The following is a 12,084-nucleotide window of genomic DNA, read 5'->3' on the forward strand; positions in this document are numbered from 1 at the left end:
CTAAGATACTCTCCATATATACATCCCCAGATATATATATGTTGGTATCCAAACTACCCGATAGATATACCCACCATTAAGTACCTTCATATGTACATGTATGCAACATGTAAATATTACAGTAACCACAACTAACTCTCCCCTAGACCGACAGTTGGATGGTCATGCTCTCACAACTCACACTTACCTTGGTGTAGAGGCAGTTGATCCATACATTACCATTCAAGCGAATGGCACCCATGCAATAGCACGCCGCATGGACGATGAAATAGAAACAATCGCTTTCCCCCAAGTTAGTAATTATATAAGCCACCTAAAAGTCCTTAAATGGGCTACAAGGGATGTGATCACCAGCACGCTATAAAATTTCAGATTTTTAAACACTTATATATAACTATAAGTTGGAAAACCGTTTTCACAACAAAAGCTTTTATTTTTAAATACCCATATGACATGTTTAGTGTTGAATCTTGCTCTGATGCCAGCTATCGTAGAACCGACCAATTTATAAGAGCACAAGTACAAAAACAATCACCGAAACGGTCAAATTCTCGCACTTGAGCCCATATAAACCCGGTAGCCAACTGAAACCATAAAGGATTTCAAACCAACTTGCATACAACCAAGATCATAGTAATTCAACATAACACATCGTACGTTACAACATTTCATAGATGGTTTGCAAATAGATTACAACACCTCAGAGTCATCGTTATTACAAAACAAGTCTTGTAAAGTAGCAGAAGCAATTAGTTTAACTCACACACATGAGTTCAAATACAAGTACTAGCTTGCCAATCACATCCCACAAAAGCATTCGGATAAGATAAACAGAGATCATGCCCGTGATCTAGTCTTCGTCACCCGCCGGGTGGAGACAATACTTACAGAAGCCCTGATAAAGAAGGTCATCTACAACAAGAGGAGATAAACCCTAAGTACGAGAATGTACTCAGCTAGACTTACCCGTCGGAAACCAAAACAAAAGACACCAAGGATCATGCATAGCTTAATTTAGTGGATCTGGCTAACACTTTCTTTTTGTGGAAAAGCATAGGTAATAATGATCAACTCTTAACCTGAGCTAGCAGTGACTTTTAGCCATTAACCTATCATCTATATTAGCACCTGTATTAAGCAATCATTTGATTAAGATGCAAACATTAATAACCATAGCAGGTATAAATCATGGCAACATTATCATCATCATCCATTTAACCATATCGTTAAATTAATTGAACCTACGTTGCCGCTGCTCAGTCAAGTTCTCACTATCCGGGAGAGATGGCTATTTGAATCGATTCCTATCCAGCTGGAGGGGTATTCCTAACACAAACCTTGCTTCCCCCGTTAGGGTCGCAAACAAGTCACCTTTGGTACAATTCAAGAGTCACGAGTCTGGTCAGTGCCGCAAAATCAGAGAACCACTCTGCCATGAGTGCTCGGTGACTTAACCCGTCCTTAGGCTTACGCCAATGGCTCTCCGCACATCCTTACTACCATCCAGATTACGACCACTGCTCGTGTACCTGGCCTAAATTGAGCTACTAGGCTTCGCGGTCGAAACGAGTTATTCGACCAGCTAAATGTTAGGTTGTGTTCAACATGACATAAGGACGTACAATGTATCGGTCCTTAAATGACACAGACGGAGTCACTATGCCCAAACCTACACAAGACTCCGCCCGGTCTTAATTCATTATTAACATGGTTCTTTTCCACGATAGCAAATATAGCCAACCGTGATCCACCTCATCCTAAAGCTCACAGGTGACAGGAATCACCCGACTTCTACCGCACTAAGCATGGCTAAGCATTTAGTCCATTCCTGAACTTAATTAGGATTCAAGTGCGATATCTAGACAACGATAGATACATAATGCAACAATTGGTTCCAACCAATTCCTATACTTAATGCATCATCAACGAATAAAAGATACTCAAGATATTTGTAAAAACATGGGAGACTTAATATTCTCCGGGGCTTGCCTTTCAGGAAAGAGGACGGGTGGTGGTCAGGGCACTCGGGCAACTCCTCCTCGGCGGCTCCTTCGTCGATTGCCTGAACCTCGGGCTCCTCCTCCTGGCTCGCTCCCTCGAACTCTAGAAGCGTCACTCCCTCTAGCACACCTATTGCATATATGCGCAAGATAAATATCATGGATGCACATGAATGAAGTTAGGAATGCTCGGGGAATGCACATGCTTACTGCAGTCCATATTTTCCGACTTAAGCTCTATTCAAATCACTTTAACTTACCAAGTTTATACAACCTAATATACAATTGCTCATCTTCAGTTAAGGACCTAGCACCTGCACCTAAGCATGTTCTCAAGTTAGGCTAGTACCTAAACAATCAACAAGAACATCGCAACTAAGCATACACACAAACATTCGTATTTTAGCAAAAACAGAAACTTATGTAGCGGTATAGTAAACTGATCATAACCAGAGATCTACAAATCGAAATGATAGGCAATAAGACAATTTGGAAAGCTTATGAAATTGCCTATAATTCATTTTCAAACCTCAAGGCATGATTCCAACCTTTACAAGGTCCAATTTATAGAACCACATAATCAGGTCCAAACAAGACAGAGAGCAAGCAAAACTGTGATCTAACTTTGAATGACTGTAGCCCCTAAACTACTAGGCCAAATGCCACCAAATTTTGATAGAAGCTAGATACATGATTTATCTACAACTTATGTATTCACCACTTTCCAAGAAAACCAAATTATCATGGTGAACTTTATAAAGTCTCGAGAACTGTCCAGAAAGACATAATGCAAGGAAATATTTATTAATTTATGTTGTAAACATATAATTGGACAAAACCAACTTTACTCACTTATCACACATATCACAAGAACACCAGAAAATAATGTGTTCACTCCCAATTCATTTCTTTTAATGCCTTTCTTAATTTATTTAATTAATTAAGAGGAATGATAAATATATATGAAACCTACACTATTTAATCTACACAAATTACAGTAGGTACTATATGCTCCAAGTAGACTACTGTAAAAATTTCACATCATTTGAGCAAGCATAACATTCTACACAAAAATGACAAGCCATAAATGCTTAAAATGACATAATTAAGAAACCCTAGTGAAAAGTGTCAAGACATATATTTTATATTTTTCCTAACATCCTTAAGGTACTAGGACATCCTCTAATAAATTTCATGGTCATTGGATTCATAGATAAATTACTAAAATTCACACAAGGATCATTCAATGATAAAAGGAAAATCTATAACTCAAAAATCATACACGCAATGAGTCTCAAATTTTTACCAGAGCTTCTACTCAGCAAGAATAGCTTACCAACAAAATTTCATAATTTTTGGAGCACAAGAACTCAAGATATAATTTAAACAAGTTTGCATTCATTTAAAAACACATTTCAAGTTTCAATTTAATTCTTCCAAAAATTCCACTACAAGTGTTCATTTTATATTTTTCCTAAATACTACACTTCACCATGATCCTAACAAAATTGGAACCACCCAATTTGGATTTACAAAACTGGAGATACAATTTTTACAAAACAACAATCAAATCTGAGTTATTTGAACTATCCTTTGAATACTCAGTCACTGTCAGGCTGTCAGCAGGGCCCGCGCGTCAGCGACACGAAAATAGGGGAGACGGCTTGCTGGACATGAAACCGGTGGAGCTCGCCGACGGTGGTGTCTCCGGCGATGAGGATGGCACTAGCGTGACCGCCTCGACCTCCTGCGTCGATTGACACCCTAACCCCAAACTCTACCGACCCCTAAGTACCCCGGCCACGGAGCTTGGCGGCTCAGCCATGGCGCACGGCGGTGCGCAGCCATGTTCCGGCCTGGCTAGACTGGCGTGGACGGTGACATCTTCACCCAAGCAACAGTGCATGACAGAGAAGGCTAGACGAGAGCTAGGGAAGGAAGAGAGGAACGGTGCAGTGCTGGCCACAGAGAGCGCAACTCCGGTGAGGTCCGGATGGCGGCGGGAATTGAAATGTGGCCACTACCTTGGTTCACCGGCTCAATGGCATGGTGGACAAGCTAGAGGAGGCTACGGCGGAGCTATGGGTTAGCTGGAGGCGGCGATTTTGTAGTGGCGAGTGAGATAGGCAACGGCACGTGCTAGGCGTCAATGGCGGAGGCGGTGCTATCGCGGCGGAAGCTACGCCGAGGTGAATGAGAGGCAAAATGAACTGGGACGCTGGGAGGCTCACGAGCGTGTGCTGTTGCTTGATGTGGCACGTGGCAGCCCATCATGGCCTGGTCAGTCAGGACGTCGGCGACGGGTGGCCTCCACACGGCGGTGAAGTCCTGAAGATGGTCGGCACTGTAGCATCCATTTAGTTAAGCCATCTACGTCTGACAGTGCATATTCAACGTGTTGAAACTACCAAGCCATTGATCATTAGCAAAAACCATCAAGATAAAAGTTGTAGCCCTATGTACCAGCTACAACTTCTATTAAAAGACCAAGACATAATTCTTCAAGAATCATGAGTAAACTCATCGCCAAGTCGAGCAATTGAAACTGAAATGGGCTGTGACTTAGAAATTTTTTAGAGCCTCCAAATGGACCTCAAGATTGACTTATGGGCCCCTTTTGAGCATGTTCTGCACATTTTCATGAGATGGTCATAAAATAACTTTTGTTCCTTATAAAATTTGATACAACTTTGATTTAGGTTGCTCAGACATGCAAACAATCTAAGCTATACTTTTTAATCACTCAAACAAGAGAGCTCTAGGGGTCAACACTAGTCAAACCATGACTTGGAAACTTAATTAGGCAAAATGATCAACATGAACATTGTTCCTAATGACATTCTAAGTATAACTAAGTTGCTTGAGAGGATAATTAGCCACACCACACATTGGTCACACCAAATTCAAGCATCACATGTATTGAAACAAGGAAAAACAAGTGACTTTGTTACTTCTGTTTCAAAACCATGTTTCATGTATTTCATGAGTTTGTGGGATTATACTAGCTAACCATGTTTCACTAAAGTGTGTTGCACATGTTGCACTTGAGGGTTGCACCCTATTCATTTCCTAAAACAAACACACATGGAATATAACAATATGTTGCAATGTTTTAGAAGCATGTTTCATACAATTCTAAGCTCATGAATGGATGAATGATGCTCATGTTTATGAAATGCAAGTGCAAATGTAGAAGCCAAACACCTGGGATGTTACACGACCTACATTGCCAGTTCATTTAGTTGATGGTCAATGAACATATGACATGAATTTACTTGGGTGAGATGAGAAGGCATCTGGAGTTGCCGCCTCTGATAGGAAGCTACACCGGATAGTTTATGTCGGCGTGGATTATTGATGGTAGTTAATATTCATCATAAACTGTCAATATAACTTGTATAAATGACTAAAATGGATCACCAACATAGACTTAGGATTTTTAACTGACAAATTCCACGAATTTGGTGAATTTGTGTTTCCAGCAGGATTTAATCAAAAAACCGCTAAGGAGGACCTATTCGGCAAAGGAAATTATGGAATTCCACCACGTAAACATCATGAGAAGACTCTAGAAGACCCTAGGAGGCTCTCCACTGAAGCGGAGCCCATGCCCCTAACATGTGGGGCTGGCTGGCCCCACCTATAGGCTAGCCTATGGGCCCCCCATGTTAGCGTCCTGTTGCTATGACGGTTCTCCACTGCCTTAAGGATTGCATCTCCACCGTTTATTCAAGTTGGTTTCATCCAAGGGCTTTGGATTGACGCACTAGCCTATATATACCTACCTACACCCCCCTCGAGACCATCCATGCATTTGATCCTAAGAGCTAAAAAGCTAGAAATCCTAATTCGTATGTCCACCAGGATTAGAGCTAGCAATCAAGAGAAGATTAGTCCTCGATAGGATTTAGTCTTGTATTAGAGATAGAGAGGTAGAGTGAGAGGGAAGAGTTTTGGAGGAGTCCTGGCCTATCGGTGCTCTCTCTACGGCTTGTACCCTGGTGGAATCAAGTTCTTCTTGAGCTTGCTTCTAAGATTTCTCTGGTAATCAACTTCTAATTCAAGTAAGTATTTTGTTCATATTGTTCTTTAGGTTTGCGACTCTTATTGAGTACTTTAATCCTTGTAGCTCCTGGGTTAAAGTAGTATTTGTAGTGTAAGTGTGGTGCTTAGACTCGGTTACTCATGGATGTACCCTACTTTCAGGATCGGTGGTAGCTCATGAGGATGACTCTTATAGCCTTGTTGAATCCTTTGTAGTCCACCTCCCATTAGTAGGCCTTGCAAGACCTTGTTATTATAGGGAACATACTCTATCTATGTTTTCTATAGTAATATCCCTAGAATTGAATAATAGTAGACAAAGCTTACCGAAGTTAGAACTAGAAGACCTTAGCAGTCTCCTCTATGCTCCTATTATCTAGCCTTGATTGTGAAGTTGGGTTAAGTTAGATTTGGTTATTCTCACACACATTTCCTTGAGTTTGATATAAAACTGGATACTCCCGATGAAGTGCTACATCGGTATAATATCCATGCCCTTGTGGATTATTCTGTGTGCATTAATTTATACCAACAAGCATTTCTGGCGCCGTTGCCGGGGAAACAGTTGCTAAGTTAGCTTTGAACCTAGCTTATCCTTGTATTATTAGTCTTTTATCTTTTACCTTTTCTTTACCATGGATCTAGAATCCTCCTTGATCTACCAATATGGTGCACCCATGAGTGCACGCCTATAGCCACAAGAGTCTTTAAAGCCTATCCTAACACCTGGCTATGAGCTACGCTCGTGTTTAATTAACATGGTTTAGGATGAATCCTTTTTGGGCAAAGATGATGAAAACCTCTATTCCCACCTAAATGAGTTTGAGTAGACCTGTGCATGCTTGCGCATTGCAGGCTTGTCAGACAAAACCTTACAATGGAAGCTTTTCCTTTCTCTTTGATGGGAAGAGCTAAACATTGGTATAATCTCACCATAGGGAGTAGACAAAGGAGATTGAGAAGCCTTGTGTTCTAGCTTTTATATGGGTCTTGATAGGAAAACCTCGAAGCATCTTAATACGGCCTCAGGAGGTTCGTTCTTGCATGTCTCTGCAAATTTAGGGAGAAGCATTCTTACGAAAATCTTAGAGAACACCCCTAAAGAAGTTGGAAAGAAGCCACTAGACGAGGAATCCTAGATAGCTGAACTAGAACTTTTGTCTAACCCATCACCAGCTTTAGCTATCCCAAATCCTGAACCACTGAAAAAGGAGAAAACTCTAATTTCGGACTTTAGGCTTGAATTCAAGGATGAACTTTTTGACGAATATGGAAACACCTCGAATTACCATACCATGAGGAGACCCTAGAAGTCTAGGAAACCATCATTTCATGAAGAACCTTTAGACCCTTTTGAGGAAGTTTTCCTTAAAAAGACTACGAAAGAGCTAGTATCTATTATAAGCAATGAATGGTTAGAAGAATCAGAGCTTTCCTCTGATGTGATTCATCTAGATTCACCTTCTATTTCTGTTCGTTGCCAAATCAACAAAGCTCCTTTTGATGCTCTTTACAATCCAATTGTGGGTGTTAATATCATGTCTGCATCTTTTGCTCATGATTTCTTGAAACACATGCCATTAACCCCAACAACAAAGTTATTGAAAAGTCTTTCAGGACACATTCTCCTAAGTTTGGGGATACTTTATGTTCTCCCTATTTAGGTAAAAGGAACCAAAGTTCATTTGAGATTCTATATCTTTGATATTATAGAGTTTGACCTGTTGATAGGACTAACCAATTGAAAGACTTATCCAAGAAGGACAAATGGGGAAGCTAAAAATCAGCCTTGGGAAAAACTTTAAGCTCTCTATACCCATTACTCACTCTCTAAATGCTGAGAGTGAGCCAATTCCCGAAGAAGACCCAATGGAAGAGGTTAAGGTTGCATCTCTTGATGACTTGATCGAACCCAACCTTGAAGATGATGCCCAGTTCTTCATTGAGGAGGAAGAAGAAAATCCTACAGAGTCTAAACCTCTAGATAAATTTTTATAACCACCTAAGCCCACCATTGAGCTTAAACCCCTACCTTCTGGATTCTCCTATCATCATAAGTGATAAACTTTCTCAGGAAGAATCCCTTCGCTTGCTAACTGTCTTAGAAAATCATCATTCTACTTTTGGCTACTCGCTCCAAGATCTTAAGGGAATTAGCCCTACTCTTTGCACCCATTGCATCCCTACAGATCCTAACTCTATACCTTTTAGGGAGCCACAACATAGGCTTAATAATGCGATGAGAGAGGTTGTTAAGAAAGAGGTTTTGAAACTCTTGCACGCCAGGATCATGTATCCCATACCACATAGTGAGTGGGCTAGCCCTGTTCAAATTGTGCCTAAAAAGGGAGGCATGACTGTAGTTAAAAATGAAAAGAATGAACTAATCCCCCAAAGAACCATCACTGGATGGCAGATGTGTATTGACTACTAAAAACTTAACAAGGCAACAAAGAAAGATCATTTTTTGTTGCCCTTTATTGATGAAATGTTAGAGCGACTGGCCAATCACTCTTTATTCTATTTCCTTGATGGGTATTCTAGTTATCACCAAATTCTAATCCATCCAGATGACCAAAGCAAAACCACCTTTACATGTCCATATGGAACTTATGCTTACCATAGAATGTCTTTTGGATAATGTAATGCTCCAGCTTCTTTTCAAAGATGCATGATGTCTATATGTTCTGATATGATTGAAGAAATCATGGAAGTTTCTATGGATGAACTTTCTATTTATGGAAAAACTTTCGATGATTGTCTTGAAAATTTAAACAAGATTTTGTAAAGATGTGAAGAAAAGCACTTAGTCCTTAATTGGGAAAAATGTCATTTCATGGTAAGAGAAGGCACAATGCTTGGACATTTAGTGTTCGAAAGAGGGATTGAGGTAGACAAAGCTAAAATTGAAGTAATAGAACAGTTACCTCCTCCCATAAATATTAGAGGGATCCGTAGTTTTCTTGGCCATGCGGGGTTTTACCGTTGCTTTATAAAAGATTTTTTCAAATATTGCTAGACAACTTACAAATGTTTTGGCTAAGGATGTTCCCTTTGAATTTGATGATGCATGCTTGAAATCTTTTAACATTCTTAAGAAAGCACTCATCTCTGCACCAATCATTCAACCCCCTGATTGGTCACTACCTTTTGAAATTATGTGTGATGTGAGTGATTATGTTGTGGGGGTAGTTTTGGGTCAAACTAAAGATAAAAAGCATTATGGAATTGCTTATGCTAGCAAAACTCTGACAGGTTCTCAACTTAATTATGCAACAACTAAAAAAGAGCTCTTGGCTGTTGTTTTTGCTATAGATAAGTTTAGATCTTACTTAGTAGGAGCTAAGGTAATTGTTTATATTGATCATGTTGCTTTAAAATACTTGCTCACTAAGAAAGATGCTAAACCAAGACTTATAAAATGGATTTTGCTACTCCAAGAATTTGTTTTAGAAATAAAAGATAAAAAGGGAGTAGAAAATTCTATTGCCAATCACTTATCCAGAATGTAGTTTGAGAATTCACAGGAACTGCCCATCAATGATTCATTGTGGGACAACATGCTCTTGAAAGTCACAAAATCCGACCCCTAGTATGCAAATATTGTTAATTTTATGGTTGTAGGTTATGTAATGTTTTGCACCACCAGGGGAGAACAAAAGGAAGCTCATCTACGAAAGTCATCTCCACATATGAGATGAACCGTACCTCTTCAGAGTCTACTCTGATGGACTGCTCAGAAGATGTGTACTGATGGAAGAAGGCATCAAGATCATCGAACGATGCCACTCATTACCAGATGGAGGACATTATGACACATTCCGCACTCATTCAAAGTTCTGGCAAAGTGGATTCTTCTAGCCAACCATGTATGAAGATACAAAAGACTTCATCTGGAGATGTGGACCATGTCAGAGGCATAGGAATATCAATTAAAGAGATGCCATGCCACTCACCAATAACCTCCAAATCGAGCTCTTCGATGTCTGGGGAATCGACTACATGGGACCTTTTCCAAAGTCAAAGAACTATGAATACATCTTGGTGGTAGTTGACTATGTCTCCAAGTGGGTTGAAGCCATGCCATGTAGAGCTGCTAATGCTAAGAACTCCAAAAAGATGTTTAAAGAGACAATATTTCCAAGATTCAGAGTTCTAAGGATGGTGATTAGTGATAGAGGCACTCACTTCACTGACAAGAACTTTCATAACTACTTGTCAAGACATGGGATCCGTCACAATGTCACTACTCCATACCACCCTCAGACAAGTGGCCAAGCAGAAACATCAAATAAACAAATCAAGAACATTCTGCAGAAGACAGTCAATGAGATGGGGACTACATGGAGGGATAGATTACCTGATGCACTATGGGCTTACAGAACAACCTATAAAACATCACTTGGAATGTCACCATACCAACTTGTCTACGGGAAGACCTATCATCTACCTGTTGAGCTAGAATTCAAGGCTCATTGGGCCATCAAGCGATGGAGCATGGACTTTGAAGCTGCTAGAACCAAGAGGAAGATGCAACTCTCTGAGCTTGATGCATGGCATGAAAAAGCATATCACAATGCCAAGATATACAAGAAGAGAACTAAAAGATGGCATGACAAGAGGATCAAGAAGGAGTTCGCCCCTAGAGATAAGGTATTTGTTTTTAATTCTAGGGTTCAATTATTCGGACACGAAAAACTTTGAAGCCAATGGGAAGGACCATTCAAGGTGATAAGCACTTCATTGCATGGAGCGGTAACACTTCAAAATGATGAAGTTACATTATTCAAGGTAAATGGCCACTGTCTCAAGATCTTTCTAGAACCTAAAAAACTACCAGATGATTTGGATGAGGTAGATTTTCTAATTTTACCATAGATTTACACCTCTACCATCCTCTTTACATTTTGTAATGCATAAATATACTTTTCGGGATTAGATAGGGATTAGAATCCACCACGAGAAAAACCCCCATGAGAATTTGACATGTGGGGCTGGCCGACCCACCTGTCAGCCCCCTCTCACCCGATTGATTCTCTCGTGTCTTCTAGATCCTTCCTCTCCACAATCCCTCAGTTTTTCGACATATTTGGTTTTTTCTCGTTATGGGACCTCTAATAGATAGATCTCGACCCCTGCTGCAAGTTGTTCCCCCCTATATAAGCGAGCCCCTACCTCCCTCCATAGCCATCCCATCAAAGCCTCCTCTTTCCAACAGCAGCAAAGCTCTCCTCCTCTCTAGTCCCCATGGCCAACAAGCAGATTGTCCCCTACGGTTTTGATCTAAACAAGAAGCTCGACGTGCTTGTGCTGAGCGTTGTTCCTCTAGAAATGACCCACATTCACACAAGCCAGTCTTACTTCGCCAAAGCTATCCATCATTTGGAGACCACTCCATTGTCGCCATGTCCACTTCTTGAAGGCAAGCCACGCCAACAAGAGCCTCGTCTAGATGTCCAGAAGCTAATCAAGGTGATGAAGGAGATCAACCTCCTTCCTCAAAAGGGACACAACGTGCTAACTGGTGTCAAGACCAACAAATTTGGAGACATCACATGTGCAAAATACAAGTCAGTCATGCCCCACTTGAGCATAGACGAAGTTCATGCTATGCCAGATCAAATCAAGGTTGTTCCCCCAAAGGAGAAGAAGAGGAAGGCACCATCAACTCTCCCAGAGAATAAGGAGAGACACCCTCGAATGACCATTGCTCTCTTAGAGAAGAAGATTGAAGATCTGAGCGATGTTATCTATACCTTAGAATAGAGGATCGATGAAGAACACGTGTATCGCAAGACCCTGCAACAAGATTAAAATGCTTTGAATCATTTTGTTGCTAGGATGAGGAAGTGAGAATTAGGTATTTGATAATAAGGCACGAGTGATTAGGTCAAGTGTTTAAAGATTGTATGTTACTCGCATAGCTCAGATTGTTAGAGCAGTTGAAGTTTGTGCTAGCTAGTCAAGAGTTTGTGTTTAGGTTGGTTTGTGTAATAAAGTGCCTTATGATATTAATGGAGTCTTATTATTATTATCTGCT

The sequence above is a fragment of the Miscanthus floridulus genome, chromosome 17 (assembly GCF_019320115.1).
Source record: "Miscanthus floridulus cultivar M001 chromosome 17, ASM1932011v1, whole genome shotgun sequence".
NCBI lineage: Eukaryota > Viridiplantae > Streptophyta > Magnoliopsida > Poales > Poaceae > Miscanthus > Miscanthus floridulus.